The sequence below is a fragment of the Cebidichthys violaceus genome, unplaced genomic scaffold (genome assembly GCF_023349555.1).
Source record: "Cebidichthys violaceus isolate CVI_PGR_0920_01 unplaced genomic scaffold, fCebVio1.0.p SCAF_8, whole genome shotgun sequence".
NCBI classification, from domain to species: domain Eukaryota; kingdom Metazoa; phylum Chordata; class Actinopteri; order Perciformes; family Stichaeidae; genus Cebidichthys; species Cebidichthys violaceus.
In genome coordinates, this window is record NW_027176964.1 from 11,814,560 (window position 1) to 11,831,907 (window position 17,348).

General features: G+C 38.5%; 1 protein-coding gene across 2 annotated transcripts in view; it reads left to right on the top strand.

Annotated features, from left to right (window-relative positions):
• Positions 1–2,633: 2,633 nt before the first annotated feature.
• Positions 2,634–17,348, top strand: part of ralyl (RALY RNA binding protein like) — a 38,649-nt gene continuing 23,934 nt past the window's right edge. For both annotated transcript variants that reach the window (XM_068701655.1, XM_068701654.1), the window contains exon 1: positions 2,634–2,781. The gene's annotated coding sequence lies outside the window, so the exon portion shown is untranslated. The remainder of the gene's footprint in view (positions 2,782–17,348) is intronic.

A 17,348-nucleotide genomic window follows, 5' to 3' on the forward strand; every position in this document is an offset into this window, starting at 1 on the left:
ACTTACATCATAACGAGGCAAAGTTTGAACTTACAAACAGCAAATGCGATGTGATTCAAGCATCGAGTCATTTGCCTGTAACAATAATAAACAACATAATTTTAACACATTTAAGGATTTTAACAGCATCCTAAATCACACCCCATAAAAACGTGTCTGATAGATGCCGCTCTTCTGCTAAAATCTATCTTTGTAAAAGAAAAACAAAGAGTCAAGGCAGGAAGCGTGCCGCCTTCACATCTGTCTGTCTCTGCCTATCAGCCCCTTGAAAAGCCATTGATCCATACAGACCCTTTGCTCATATGACCGGCAGACGCTACAGCAGCGACAGATACTTCTGTTCCTCCCGGATGGCATGACCACTCCTGTTTCCGTCAAGAATGGGTAGGAACCCTGAATCTGTCAACCTTACAGAGAGCAAAAGAATGAAACATGATGACAAGCCAGGCTTGAGTCTTAAGTTTTCGAGACCAGAATACACAGCAAGACATACACTTTTATGTCCTGTATTTACCCCAAAGGTGCAATGTGTAAGATCTGGCCCGAATTTTAGTTTAAAACATTCAAAACATGAACTGACATTATCAACAGAATGTGACAATGTCGACGGCCTTCCTTGTAACACCACTTGTTCCTTGAGAGGCAATAGTGAGTCACTGTAGCGTCCAGTCTGTCCTCAGTCCAACATGAGAGGACGAGGAGGTAGATCATGTTGGATTAGCAGCAGGGCCGAAGAGGGACAGTTTAGCAGTGAGGATTTTAAGGGAATTTACAGCGGAAGTTGTAGTTTGCGCAGAAATAAATGCGAACCGACATAGGTTTCCTGTGTTTTGTCCAAAACACAGTGGGCGTCCCCCACTGTGGTTTGCAACCACGGTTGGGAAGCTGAAGCAGGTTGGTTTGTCCTTTCTGGGCTCCTGTAGAAACAAAGCAGCTGTGTAGAGGACTCGCCTGTATGTAAATATAATCGGCTCATTTTAAAGTAACTAAAACACAACTATTCTTATTTTCAGGCGATTATACACTAAAGAAAACGTGCTGATTAAAATGATATTCCATTTCTGACAATATATCCCGCTAAATGTTACACACTGTTCCTTTAATGTTTGGAAAGATTTTCAATCAATATTGCCTCTCACCTATGGGAACTCATTGCCCGGCATTAACTGAGCTTTAAACTCTGTTAAGAACTGCCCCAAGCGTTGACATCCTAATTGATCAATATTCTTATGAGACTCAATGTAAACTCAGTTGATTAATCCGTTAAGTTGTATTTAATGAGCGAGCACCGAGAGTTTGGAGCTGTGGTGATATATGTGGAAACCTTTTTCCACCGTGCAGTGGACGATAACAGCCTTCAGCAATGACAATAATTAGTTTATTAGTTTATTAATTTATGTAAATAACATAATGAGCCACAAGGAGCTATAGCAAGAGAAATGCTGATAGATGTAATTTCAACAAAATATTCTCTTTTAATGCTGTGAATGTGGTGCTGGCATTAGAGATAATTCTGGTAAATTTGGGTCCAACTATTGTAGTTTTGGTCATCATCTCTGTTACTTGTGATACCAATAAGCTATTATAAATTCATTGTAGCGATGTTGTTGTTGTAGTTGTAGTACTTTGTCGAGTACAATCTCAACAATCTTTCTCTTAACTAAGTACTTATTTTAACCCCAAACCACAATCTTTCCCTTAACTTAACCAAGTTGTTTTTGTGCCAATCAAACATAAAAGGCATACGGTGCGGGATTGTCCTAGAAAACAATGTAGCCTTTTGGCATGTTTACCTTTAGTCGTTGAGCCAAGGGGAGGAGCGGCCAACTTGTTGACAAACAATAAGCGGAAATTCCTGCATAGTACTTCAACCAAAGCGATGTCACTTCAGAAAATGTTTGTTTTCACAGAAATGTCTAATGTTTTTTCTTGAGAGCACGACAACGACTACAGGATATTTCGTCGTCTTATTTGGATTATCATGGACTGATTAGTTGAACCAAAAAGGTAGATGTTAAGTTACACAGTAATTACAATTTGATTAATTTACAAAAAAGAAAGATGAAAAGAAAGTCAGATCAATTAAACATAGTTTTGTGTAGAAAATATGTTTTTTTTCTGTTTTGTTTTGCTATTTATCATCTGGTCTAACTTTTACTCTTTACATTTGTGACTTTTTGGCTATTTGCCACCATGCCTCGGGCCAATTCAGGTTGAACATTTCACTGACTAAATACACAAGTTTAAACTTTTTAGTATTAAAGATCCCCAAATAAAATCGTATAATAGATCCTTTGATAAGAATGCACAAGGAGGAAGGAGATGTTTGCTGTCATATAACCTATTACTTCAAACAGAGGTGTGTGACTTATTTATCAGAAATAATCAGACTGCATGTATTCATTTTAAGGAAACTAAGCCATATTTTAATAATAACCCATAGGAACCCTCCTGGGACACCGTCAATGACCCCTGGTAGCACCCGGACCCTATTTTGAGAAACTCAAAATAGCACCGGGCTTAAAAATCAATGACATTACCATAGAGGCTTCTATCCATTACAGCACTGAATGCCTTTCGCGTGTAGATACAAGAGGGTGGAAAAAAAGCTTCGATGATTCAAAAACTCTGGCCAATCCCGAGTCACGTGACTCAACCACCGGCAGCGATAGAGAGCGCAAAAGGGACGCAGAGCCTCGGTGTACACAAGTCTGCACACCACCAGTCCACCACCGCTATACGCCCAATTTCTTTTTAATTGAACCCTTTTACTCCCGCTCGGTGAGTACATTTTCCACTGACATTTTCTTAAGCATATTTTTATCCTCTTTTTTTCTTGCTTTCTTGACTTGGTGTTCCGACATGGGGAAACTGTTTTCTCGTTTTCTGCATGCAGTGATTTAAATCTTGGATGCTGAGTGTTGTTGCTCCGGCGACATCCGCTGAGAAATACGTGCTTTGCGGACGCTCTTGGTATTTTTTCTTCCCCCCCCCTCAACACCCCCGCTCTCTCTCTTCCTCTTCTCTTTACGAAGCAGCTTTCTTTACGAGCTCTCTTGTTATAGTCCCGACGTTTTGCTTATTTTCACGCTTTTTCTCCTCCATCATGGCTTGTTTTGGTGTGATTTTGGTTTTGCTGCTTTCCTCTGATCTTGCAGTGTTTCTCTGGTGTTGGAGGCTGTGCGTCTCCGAGGGCGCAAAAATAACTGTTTTGATTTTCACCTGTGAGGATTTTGCTTTTCTAATAGGTGAGACATTTCACTTTGCTGGAGTTTGTTTTGGTGCATTCTTTGTACTTCTTTGTGCTGCCTTAACGAGCAAATGGAAACTTTTTTTGTTTTGCAAAACGGATATCTCGGACAGAGCTGGATTTGCATTGAACTGTCAAATAGTTTTAGATCTTTTAAAACAGTAGATGTGTCTTCAGAACTCAGCAGAAATACATCAAAAAGCATGCCACAATTAAAGACAGTTTTCATCCTAAATCCATGTTCCTGTTTCTTTTTAGGACTGATGAAACGTGATTTTTTTTTTTTTTTTAATGTCACAGAATGCAGGATTCATGTTGGCTTTTAATTTGGAAAATATAAAACAAGTCTATGAATGCAAATGACTGTTGTGCAACACAAAAGAGAAGCAACAACAGATTCCTGCCAATTGAACCAAACACAGCTGTGCTCCTCCGCCCTGATTCTCTTGCTTCACACACAAACCTAACGTTTAGGAGTGATAACTGGCAAACACTCACACATCACACACAGAGAAGCTTGGAAACTTAAACTGTCTGAATGAGTCGACGGAGGACGGGGAGGGTTGGACGGGGTCCTTAAGGCCGAGGCAAAAAATTTGCAGCAGCTCATTATGCAAATCAGGCTGATAGATTTGATTAGTAGTCTGACCTTGACATGCAGCCAGAACTCAACCGCAAGCCTGCAGGCGACAAATTAAAAAACACAAATTCTCCTGCAATTACCAGACAAAAAGAAAAGTGACATTACCATTTTGAATGGCCGCTGGAATCACCGCTTTACAATCCTTGGCCAAAGTTTGTTTGTGTGCTCTGCTAAAAATAAATGCTTTAAAAACAGTTATAAGACAAAACCTCCTTTCAATCATCCTCGAAAGATACGGGTGAAGGCATTTGACAAGCTATTCCAGCCTCCAGACTTTGCAGGTCAGGGAACAGGTGGGGGAAGCCGAGCATGAAATGTGCTGCTACGCAAACAATACTTATCTCTCGCTAGGGATGAGGTGGGGGGCTGGCTCTGGAATAGCCGGCCTATATGCACTGAATCACTTATAGAGGAGGAAAGCAGGAATAAAGTTCCGCTCGTCATTTCTGGACCGGGCAGTAATCTGTCTCCGTCCAGTCGATGCCTGTCTTTATGCGCCCGTGGGCCGGGATGATCATTGACCCCTAGCAGGTGTACCATGTGGGCTGCCTTGAAGCCACGCACCATAGAGTCCATCTTCTTTGAGACACGGATGAAAAACGTTTTAGAGCTGCTCCCATTTTCAGACTATAAGTCATAGAACAGATTTGGGGGGACTGCTTCTCTTTTTCTATCCTTGCATGTGAAAGATAACCAAAGAGAAAAACAGATGAGGGAGTCAGACAAAAACATCGAAAGATGATGGCATGCTCATGTGTGTGTGTGTGTGTGTGTGTGTGTGTGTGTGTGTGTGTGTGTGTGTGTGTGTGTGTGTGTGTGTGTGTGAAAGAGTGTTTTTCTCTGTGGTAAAATTTACAAGCACACACACATATATGATATGCACTTCACATAGAACAGTCCTGTGTTACATTATGCATGTGGTAATACCCACTGCTCCCTATTAGATCTTCTATTCTTGGATCTGTACGCTATGTTCTATGTCGGCATTAGTCATATTCAACACATTTTTCAATACAGAGTCCGTCTTTTCAGCCACTGGAAAGCAGCAGTTTGGATGAACAACGGTATGTGCACGCACCTGATGCTCAGTCCTGTTGTGAGACGTGCCATTAGGCGAGCAGCACCAGTCTTTCAGCACCACGGCCAGCTTCTTTTATTATCCATTCACAGAGATAGTGGTGGATTTCAGCACCATGGACAGCTGCCAACACTTTATTACTCCAGCAGCTGGAGCAAGCTGATTCTTGCCTGGAAGTAAAGTGTCTCCACTCACTAACCCCTGCCCTCTCCACCGCACACGTCTTATTCTGAGCTATTTCAAGCTCTTTATCCCCCATTCAAAAGGCTGAAAAAGAGGTTTCACCCTAGATAAGACAATACTTTCTCCGAACAAGCTCCTGTATAGTTTAAATTGAAAAAGCTTATTTTGGTCCTTTTAAAACCAGAATTGGAATACATACATTATAAAGATGGATATGTAGGTGTTTGTATTGTTGTTCAACAAAATAACAGGAACACCTACAGTATGCTCACAAAGCCACATCTAACATGGAGTTGAATGAACAAAAAGATTAAACATCACGAGTTCTATGAATGTAGTTGTAGTATTGTGTAATATTGTCAGGGTTAATCACTTTTAAATGCCTACATTCAACAGGCTAAAACAATTGGTTTCACCTTGAATAAACAAAACATAATACTTTCTCAGACAGGGTTCCTGCTGACCAGGGGGTCCATGGAAATATTGACTCAGGTAATTAAAAATAATAGGAATCATGATTTGAGAAAATGAGTAAACATATTTGTTTTAGGATTACAAATTGGTGTATGGATGATATTTAGTGTATTTGCTGTCTCAATAACCAATAGACTACCAGGTCTGATCGGCCGTCTGCACAAGACACAGTTTCCCAGCAAGCTTAATCGGTTGTAACACTTAAACACCACCTGCTGCGTTTGAGATGATTGAGATGAAAACAAGTTAGCGACCAGAGAAGTAAAAAAAAGACCAAGTCTGAGAATAAAAAAATCCAGGATAAGGTTGTGGGGTTTCTGTATGTCAGAGGAAAAAGGTTGTCTGTTTGTGAGGTGGCATATGGAGCGCCGTTATTGAAAGTTCGATGGTATAATAACGAGGATTAAGAGCAAGAAATGTGATTAGGATCAAACAGAAACCTATAATGCCACATTTTTTTCCTGCTGACTGTTGTGTAAACCACTACCTAAGACTATCATCGTTGTCGCAAAGCGGATAAAAATACTTAATAAAATGCCACACTGTTGCACTGAATGACATGTTCCTTTATTTAGATGAACCTGGGCACTGTAGTTTATTTTGAGTCCAGCATGGTGCCGCTGTTAATACTCACAAGGGCATCAACTATGTATTATTCCACAGCTGAAAATAGTCCCCAACAAATTAACATTTTTGTTCATGACCTGTTTGTAAAGATTTAGTTGGAACCAATCGGCTTCAGACAGGCTGAAGGAGTCGGAAAGTATCGAGAGATTTATGCATTGTTGGTTTAGGTCTTTTCATGGCATTAATCCGCAATAACAAAAATATAGAATTTAATTTTTAGCTTTAACCTTTTAATTAAAGCTTTTTTAAACCCAGACTGGAGTAGAAAGATCACATGCAAAGTATACAGCAGTTATTTGTATTGTTTTGTCAACTGCAAACACACATATTACCTTTCTTACAAAAAAGAATAAAATTAGACACTGTAAGCTTCACAAATGTATATTTTATTACGTAAACATACCGGTTCTGAAATGCCTGTGAACAAATATAGAAACTAGGGAGCCAATGGCTCTTTCCTGGTCCTATCACAGTGGATGTTTATTTGCATTCAAATACATATTATTTAGTGTTTACCAGTTTAGATGTAGCATGTATTCACTCTTGTGTCAACGAGTCTACAAAATCATTTGTTATCCACTATACTTAAAACTGAAAACATTGCCAACTTCAATAGCAGCCAAGAGCAATTTCTTCCATTTAAATTGCAAATTTTTCCTGGAATGAAATTATAATCAGTTCTTAGAGTTTATAGCATTCAGTGAGGAAACTCCATTTCACACATATCCAGCTCAGTTTCATGCATATATTTGGTTAATTTGCTGAAAGCTGCAGATTGTTTGAATGATCCTCCACATGTGTGCGGCCTCTTGCTCACTGTCACCTTTAGCCTTTCACCCTGCAAATCTTTACCCCAATATGACTTTACAAGCCTTACTAGACAGCCTTATAGTGCCATAAAGCAGAAATCAGCTAATTACTCACAGCGCTAGTAACCCAGTTACTTTAGCTTAGTGGAGCGGAAGCTGCATTTGGCAGTCACACAAGAGGAGAATTAAAGAAATGGAGAAATATGTCCTTGCCAAGAGATATGGGAAAGCATGGCATATGTTCATATGCCCTCGAGTGGAGCTGTGGACTCCCCTGCAACAACTGCAGGTGGAGTCTTTTTCTCACACTTTCCTTGAAACACACATATTGTCGTAGGAGTTATCCTTCGTTCTGAGTTTTTTTCCACAGTGTGAGAATAGGAAAGTCTCCAAATGAAGTAAACAAAAAACTGTTGACACCACTCACCAGAAGGCAGAGGCGTGATACACAGTGATGCAATAGAGAATTTCTGAAGCAAAATAGTTGGCAAGGGCTGCTAGGAGCAAGAAAAACAGGGTTAAAATGTTCCCCTAAAACAACATGTCCTTGTGGAATCATTAAAGGAACATCTAAGGAGCTGTTTGCCTTCAAAGTCACCCAAAAACTTTCTCTGTGTATCACATTCGTAACTGTTTACAAAAGCTGACAGTGCAAATAGTTTTAAGTTGTACAAATTATACACACTGACCTCAAAGATCAGGTTTTGTGATATGTAATAAAAGGACGCACAAATGCCCCGATTTCAGAGATAATCAGCGTTGCTGTTATTGTAAGATGCAAGATAAAATGTCTTCCATAGATATGGCTTCGTCCCGTCGCACCGTATAGGTCACATTGTGCTTTTATCTCCCTGCTGTCATTGCTGGTCGAGGCTATACGTTGCTCAGATCAGATTACGGTACAACTCATTTTCGGTCGGTGATCATCTACCTTCAGTCGCTCTGCTTCAGTGAGCCACCGTATATTCACATGGGGGGGTGGAGGAAAATGGAGAATATTTTCTTTACAGGAGTTCTGTATAAGTGTATTCTTGTGGGGTTTCACATGTAAAGCATAGCCTTCCACTTCATTAAAAGGTATGGAAATATATAAAAAATGGCTCATAGAACAGTGATATAAAAGGATAGAGTCACAGTAATAATTTATGAGCTACCTACCTACCGCATGATGTATGCCTGTATTTTCCATCTTTAAAATTCTGGTCTGAGGCCTAAGCTCCTTGAAGATGATTGGCATTGCAAATGTCTTTTTTTTTTTTTTAAGTTCTCTCATTCCCTCATTCCATCTCACCCCCTTTTATTTCACTCTCTGCTTCTGTATCTCTCCTTTTGTTGGCATTTCCCCTCTCCTTCAATTCCAACTCAAGACAGGTATTATGCAGAAGGTAATGGGGTGTAGGAATGGAGAGGAAAAATATAAGAATAGTGCCTGACAGTCATCCGTCCTTGTTAAGATCCACAGAAACTCCAGGTACATACAGTAAACAGGGCTCAAAACTGCAAGGCAAGTGGCTCATTATATGTGGGCAATAACAAGCTATTCTCTATCTGCTCTGCACAGCGAGCTAGTATTTACTGTACAAGTCCTAAAGGAGAGATTAGATTCCACTGGGCTCCTGTGGGCTGGGAGCAGAATGGCCCAGCAAGGACCTCTATTCATTAAGCCCTTAATTGCTAATTGAGGTCTTGAATGATTCAGCAATAGCTGCTGCTGTTGGGGCATTAGTTGAGTAATTTATGGCTGAGAGGAGCAGGGAAAAAATGAACAAGGGCGAAAAAAGTGTTATTAAAAAGGACATCGGTGCCCGCACAGCGTTGTTATTACACAGCCACCTTATGGTAACTCTCAAAAATCTGTAAAAAGCTTTTTTTATTATAGCGGATGTGTCTGAGTTAAACTCATTATGTTCTGTGCATAGATTTAATTTAGTCATAATACAATTTGACTCTCATTTTCACCCCACATTTTAATTTAATATTTTGCGATTAAGCATAATGTGCATATTTGGCTCTGTCATTGAGTTGTTTTAGCACTATTTTCAGCTTTTATATTATTCATGGCAACAGTTTGATTCTTCCTCACATGTTCAGCAGCATAACAGCAGAAGCATACTTTGTACATTTGGACTGTATCTAAAATTCAGTGACAGCTGCTGACTCAAAAAATTGGGGAAGACAGGCGGAAAACCAACCAACAGCTTCATGATAATTTACACTAGTTGGCTACTTATCGCTATTTAATTTTTTTTTTTAATCAAACAAAAGAGCACAGATTCAATATACAGGGGAAAGTATAGAACTAGACCAATACCAAAAACGAGTATAACACAAGACAAACATTTTATAAAATAGCCTTTTGTTCGTTAAATCAGAAATAGTTTTACACATTGCTCAACATCCTTCTGGAAAAAAGAAATATTGTTAAACTTTGCCAACATCATTATCAAATTTACTTTAAAATATATAAAATGTCTTTGTATTTTGGAAGCCACCAAACGTCACATTTTGTAAAGTAAATATTGTGTTGAGTTTCTCATATTATCAATGACAAATCTGTTTATGTCTTTTTAAAATCTCTGCATGTAGTGATTGGCAGGGTAATATTCATAAATAATGTCAAAGGACACTTAACCTTATTCACAACCAGATATATATATATATATATATATATATATATATATATATATATATATATATATATATAAGGAAGCATCCAGACCTTCCTCCAATAGCCTATATATAATTTACAAACCAATTCCAATATGCCGTCACATGTGGAAAAGGAACAACATCTCTTTGAAATCTGCCAGGTTTGGCTCCGTTATTATGGTGGGGATGTAGTGAGAAGTAAATTCTTCCTACTGGGAAGTCAGCTGGTTCGGGGTTATCTCTACTTTCTTACTTTCCCATACCAGGATCCAAGGTGAGCGGAGTACATAAGCACGTCAGACTGGCGCAAGCCACCTTTTTCCTGCCGTGGGTCAATCTGGACGCTAAATTATGAATCCTACTCTGCCTCTGTTTGGCTAGGTCTCTTTGCCTTCTTTGGTTGGATTGGTTAGGTTTCTCTCGGCACAATGTAGGCTACATCACCGACACGGCTTAGTCTGAATCAGTAGGTAACTTAGTCTGAATCAGCCCTGGCCCCCTGCTATCCCCTATTTCTTGCCTGTCGCTGTTGAAGCGTTTTAATCAGAATTTGTAATGGTTTATCTCATCATACTCTTTTTAAATATTTTTATGTTCTTGCCTCTCAAAAATGGAGGAGCAACCTCCTCTGATAGTTATGTAATTAGATTTCAGTCTTGTGTATTTTTTTGTATTGTGTTTGACTGTCACTAAAACAAAAGAAGAAATCTTATATAAATATTGATGCAACTTCTCCATCTATTAAACATGAAGCCACAGCCAGAGGACGGTTAGCTTAGCTTAGCTCAGTTTAGCGTTGGCATGAAGATCTGGCATTGTTGACATTATGAAGAGTGGTATCAATCTTCTCTTCTCTCTGCAAGAAAGTTAATTATTACACAGCCACCGAATGTTAACTCTCAACAATTTATACAATGCTCTTTTTATGGCCTATTTTCACCATTTCTCTGAGTTTAATTCATTATGTTCTGCGATTAAATACCATTTAGCCACAATCCAGTTCAACCTTCCACTCCTCATGCAAGTTTAATTGAATATTTTATAATTACCGTGAGCATATTTTTTTGTCTTTCTACATTTGTTATAATGAAGGTTCTTTATTTGTCTACAACTGACTAATAAACTAAATTCTAGCAGTCAGGTCAGCTACAATCATTATTCAGGCTGTTAAATCTCCCGAGGCTCTGTCATTGAGTGATTTTAGCACTTTTTTCAGCTTTTATAGTATTCACAGCAGCTTTTTCATAAATCCTCACATTTTATGCTGCATATGTTCTCACATAACAGCAGAAAGAGGGGAAATAACCTGAAACTGCACTGCAGTGTAGTTCATAAATTTAGACTGTATAAAAAGGTAATTAGATTTCAGTCCATATTTTTTCCCTTGTAATGCGTTTGGCTGTCATTCAAAAGAGGCGAAAAGAAAAAAAATACTTATTATAGACACATACTTTATTCTCCTATGCAGACATATTTTTTTCCCAGGGATGAACTAAAAGTTGAGACTTGGTTCGAGAGACGTCTTTCTCCTTAGCCTGATAAGGAGGAGTTAGCGTAATAAATACAACTTATTTTCCTCTGTCAGCGACAGTTGAGGTTAGCTGCTACGCTGTCAAGTCGCTAAAGATAAAATGCTGCAATGCAACATTCAAGCAGCGGCTAGTGAGTGTGGCCTGAATGCATCCTTCACATCCCATATGTATGTGTCATATTGAATGAGGAGTTTTCATCTCGTTCTCTGACGGGAGCGCGAGTCAGTGAGGAGAGATCAGGGAGAGAGTTAGTGCTAAAATGATTACTTTCACCAGTTCCTCGCTTCTTTATCTCCGGAGAATTCAGTCTCTGAAGCCCCTGACAGTCGGTGTGAAGGGACCAAAGAGCATCCATGAAATACTTGAACTTGGAACCTCTGCAACACGATAGGATGCCCTGAAGAGAAAACATCACCGTAGCACTCGCTTTGCTGTTATAAGAAACTTTACAGACTCTTAACAAACAAACAAAATGTTGTTGCGTGCAAAAAACATGCCAGTGATGAGTTGGGATGCGTTCACAGCTTCCACTGATGCATGAAGATGCTATTTAGCATTAATTTCTGGAGCGTTAAGCGTGCCAGGATGAATCCTCTTTTCTTGCCTATCAGGCTGATTTGAATTCAGTGAGAGTGTTTTTTCTGGCTTGGGATATTTCCACCAGCGTTTGCCAGCAGTTGTGCCACATGTTCTTCTTAAAAGGCTTTGAGGATCTTAGAGTCTCATGAATATTGTAAAAGTATTTTTTTGTCATTTTGAGTAACCTAGGAATAATGTAAAACTCTTTCTCGTCACCACTTTTTTTTTTTTTTTTTAAAACATGTACTTGAGGGAAATTGACAAAATAGGCTACTGCTGGAGAATCTCTGCGGTAGTAATGTCAGGTCATGCATGTGGAGAAAGAGACTGAAAGCTGCCTTAACAGGACATAGATTGTCTACCAGCTGCAGCCTGCAGTTATAGTGCATAGCTGCTTCTTTTAAATTATTTTATTTATATCTATCTTCAACACTGAGGAACAATGGGTCTTATCAAACTGCTTAAAGTGAAATTTGAACTTAAGTGAACAATGAAAATAAAAATCCTTCACTCTTACACCTGCTCACATACGTAAAGCAATAGATAGCAATAAAAAGACACTTATTTGCTTTTGTACAGAGATTTAGATGAGAAAATCGATGCGCCCCTCATGTCTGCGCATTAAAGGAAACCTTCACCCACAAAATTACCTTTTGTATATTAATTACTCACCCTGTGTTCCCTTGAATTAAAAAAAAAAAAAAGTTTCTCTTGTATGCCTCCATGGTGAACAAAGATTGTGTGAGAGTTTGTTTACAGATGTTTTGATCGGGTTTTGCTGTTGTTTCAATTTACTTCATCAAGACTTTATCTGTTTTTTGATTCTCCGCTTGCTGTGGGAGCAAGCGAGAAAATTTAAGTTTTCATGAAGAATCCAAGGTAACGTGAGGTGAGTAATTAATATACATGTGTCATTTTGTGGGTGAAGTGTTCCTTTAAGTATCAAACTGAAGCCAGGAGACATGGACAACAACTGGAAACGATTAGAAACAGCTAGCCTGGCTTCTCTAAAGCTCACTAATTATCATGTAATCTTTCTAGATGTTTTCCCCCGTTTCAAGTCTTTGCTATGCTAAGCTACGCTAACCGGTTGTTTGCTGTAGCTTCAAACTTAATGTACAAATTCACATGAAAGATTGCTGTATTTCTTCTTGTGTTCATACCAATGGCTTAAAGTGACTGGGGCTCAATTTAAAAAAGCTTGTGTCACATAGTTCAATGCAACAATCAGTTTGGCAACAGTTGGTGGGTTGTTTGGTCGCTGCCAATCAAATCTGATTAAACGACAGCCACAACTCAACAAGATTTTTCTTTTACTAATGTGAGAAATATGTAAGAGCAATTCTTAAGTGTAGTTGCTGCTTGGTAACATGCTGAGTGACCCTTTTAAGTCTAAGCTTCTTTTTTTTTTACACCCACACTCTGACCCTAAGAAACCAGTGACTCTACTGTGGGTGTCAGACACATTTCTCTGCTTTCAACTCTTTCAACTAACATGAAATAACTTTTTTCTTTTGTTCTTTTGCCTGACTAGTCTTTCTAACCAAACACTGTTCATTCAACATTTAAATTTGTGTTTAATGAGCAAAAATACAATGCTTTTGTTTGGCAATATAGCCTATCTCAATGGGATTAAATTAAGGAAATCACATTTTCTGATATTAAATCTGCTTAAAAATGTGCTCTTGCTTGCTTAGTCAACCGTCTAATGGCCTCACCTCTGTGCATTTCCCATAAAAGAGGCCATTCAGTGCACTTCTCATCCATCAGTCACTCAGCGGGTTGGGCTGTAAGGTTTGTTCAAAAAGTAAAGAAGGACTGAATAGGATTTGATTGACTGGTGGGCTTTTTAAAGACCCCCGTTCTCTTGAAATGTAAGGTATAATCAACTCCAGATGACATCGCGACTTAATGGAACTCACAGTGTTAAATTATCCTCCATTCTGTGAGGAGCAAAGGGAGATTTAGGGAGTATTATGCACAGTTTAGGAAAGGAAGTGAACAGGTTATAGGATGGGGAAAATTGTGATAGGAAGCATGCCTGACTGCAAGAAGTATTGATGCATGTATGTGTTAGTGTATTTGTGTGTGTCAGGATGTGTGAGACACATTTTAGAGAAATATCTGTACATATTGTTACATCTCTCCATCATTTCCCCATACTGATTTGTATTCAAGCCCCATTCAAAGATTAAAATACATTCACAAGTAGAGTCTGCTTTTCACCTGAGCTGCATGTCTTATGATCAAACTAGAGTAGATATGATTTGTCAATTAAACCATTGCTCAATAATCAGAAAATTGATTGGAAACTCTTTTGATCATCAAATAACTGTTCCCTTTTGTTTTTTTAAATTAAACAAAACTCAGATGTGTTGACTTGCTGCTTTTGATATGACTAAAGACTGAATTTTGGGTATTGGACAGTTGCTCAATTCTCTGAATAGCACGAGTACATCTAAATCAGCCCTACCAGAATAAGACATTTTGAGATGTTACCTTGGGCTGTGATGGAATTTTGTCAAGGGAGTTCAGGACAGGACCCAATAGCAAGACCATACGACAGGATTCAGGTACAGAACAGACTTTATTTACACCGGACAGAAGGCAGGAATGACGGTGTGGTTTCCCGTGGACCGCCACTGGAAGCAGGCAAACTAGTAGGCACAGGGTTGGAAGCCAGTACAGACTGACAACCCAGTACTGCAGGACCAGGGTTGATATACTGCCAGGAGGATGATTAGTGGGATCAAGATCTGGTGAGTCAGCCTGCAGGAGGTACTCAGGTGGCATGTCCACAGCTGTGCACCAAACAGGGGTGTGGCCATGAGTGTCTGGAGACAGAGGAAAAACACCGAGCACATGGCACACAATAACAAACAGTGGCATGACAGAACACATGAGGAGAGGAGATCGGAGAAACAGAGGTTAACACACAATGGGTCTGACAAATTTATAACCACCTTTTCTGACATTTTATAGATAAAACAATTAATAGATTAATCAACAGATTAATTGGCAGATAAACTGATAAAGAAGATAATCAGTAGCTACAGCCCTAAACACTTAAGGAACATCTTTGAGGACATTAAGATAAAATATAAAAGTCAATAAAATGTCAAATAAATAAGTGAAATTGCTTGTTTTTCCCCAAACCTACAAAAATATGCAGTTTACAATCTGATAAAACAAAAAAGCATCAAATACTTCTAATTTGTAACCTGGAATCAGAGAAAGTAGCTTTAAAAACTTGAATTAATTCATCAAGAAGATAGATAGCATATTGATTTCAATTTGATAATTTTTCCAATTAATTGATTCAACTCAAAGATAGATCACATGAGGTGACGGCGCTAACCGGTGCCGGCTCTTTCAGCCTCATCGGAGCTTCTCCTGTGATAATGATGTGTGTATAGCTGAATCTGGCTCTAAAAGCCTCATAAATTACAACCAACAGGGAATTCAAAGAAGCAACAACCTAAGAGGTACTTCCGTCATCTCTGAGTGGATTTGCAAAAAGCATTGCCATGGTGACACTTCCTGATCCCCCCCCCAGAGGACTAGAGCATTATGGGAACAAACAGTGCAGCCTGCAGGGAGGTTGTAATTAATGTGTCCAGCTCAATGCTTTTTTTTTCTCTCTCTGTTGAGCTGGTTTCTTTTTGACAGTAAAGAAGCTGTCACTGTGTGTTTTGTTAATACAATTGTTAATTGTGGAAGAAGTATTCAGATCCTTTCCTTAAGTAAAAGTACCAAGACAACAATGTTAAAGTCCTGACATTAATAGATTATTAATATTGATACATCTACCGTATTTTACTATTATAGCTGGTTTTAACTTATGAGTATTCTTTATATACAGTTAATGTAGATAGTTTAGCCAAGTGGTTCCAAACCTAAGGGTCGAGCCCCTCCAAAGGGTCACAAGATAAATCTGAGTCAACTTTTCTTGAATCTTTGCTTTGTTAAATAAAAAGTTGGATAATTTTACCTTTATGCACATAAAAAAGTTATTCAAATGAAACCATGTGAGAAGTTTAGAGGAGGAATGTCTCATAGAGAGCTAAACATGACACGGTACTACAACAACGTATCCTCAACGGTTTGTATGATATCTGATGAAAAGTTACTTTTTCTCTCTTTTCAAAATAAATGACTGCTGTCTGAGTTTAGTAGCCTGATAGAATGAAGGACTTAGTTTATTCTCCTAAGGGGCATATTGTAACGCCAGCCTGAGGCCATTTCAGTGAATTCAGTGGACAGAACAAGGTCAGATTGGTGGATAATTCCTTTTGCTTTTTGGGCCACCTGTTTCTCCCACAGGGAACACAAGACTCTTTCCAGGCGTCCAATCATCTTGGAGCAGACTTTCACAATACCATTTAGGCTATTCTTGTCCTTACAAAGGCATTATCCATGAAGGGAACTCAAAAATAAAAAATAAAGAGTTAAACAGTGAGTGAAAACTCTTGTGGCTTTTAGCTATTTTTCAAACATGGGAACATGTAACATGTCAGCGTTCCTCTCACCTCCTGCAGAAAGCTTTCAGTCTTCGCCTCCATGTTGACATATTGGGCTTAGGAGAACAGGTGGAAGCATTTGGAAAGCAATTATCAATTAATTGATTAAGCTTAGAAAAATAATCGACAACTTTTTAAATAATTGAGTAACCTTTAAAGTCTCGTCTTGTTTCAGTTTTTTTTTACAAAAATGTCCTAAATTCACTGGTTCTTGCTTCTGAAATGTGAAAATTTGCTGACTTTCTTTGTTCTAAATTTCTTTGGGTTTTAGATTGTTGATCAGACAAAACCAGCAATCCGAAGTAGAGCTTGTAGATTAATCAAGTAGAAATTGACAGAAAAAAATATTTTATTAAAACTATTTTTGATAAATGACAGATGAATCCAATTATCTACTTTTTCTCTGTTTCATAATATAGTTAACTGAAGATCTTTGGGATTTTTAACAGTTGGTCAGACAAAACAAGACATTTGAAGATGTCACCTCATACTCTGCTTTATTGACTGAATGATTAATAAAAGATTAATTAATTAAAGAAAATAGTCGACAGACTAATCAATAAATTAAATGGTTATTGGTTGCAGCTCTAATCTGAAGATGTCAGGTTGGGTTTTGGGAAACTGTGTTGGACACGCTTCACTGTCTATGGAGCAAATGATTAACTGAAAAAATCAAAAAAATGAATCACAGAATAATTGAAAATGATGTAAGCATGCCTTACATGATTCACTGATATCGAAGCATTGTGGTTTTCAATTTCCCACACAAATCAAGCCTTTGCTGTGATCATTGAAGCTGTTGGGTGAAAATATTGTAGCATATCTCGAAATGCCTTTTAGAGCGTATTTAGACTATTTAGTGGAGTTTAAATGGATTCATAAAAACAAAGATGTAGTTTTCTCAGCCTGTAGATGACTGCTATTATCTACAACATATGCTTTCAGCTCAGACTGGTGTTTACGTCCCGCTGGTGCTCACTGTTTGGCTTTCTGTGAGTAACCTC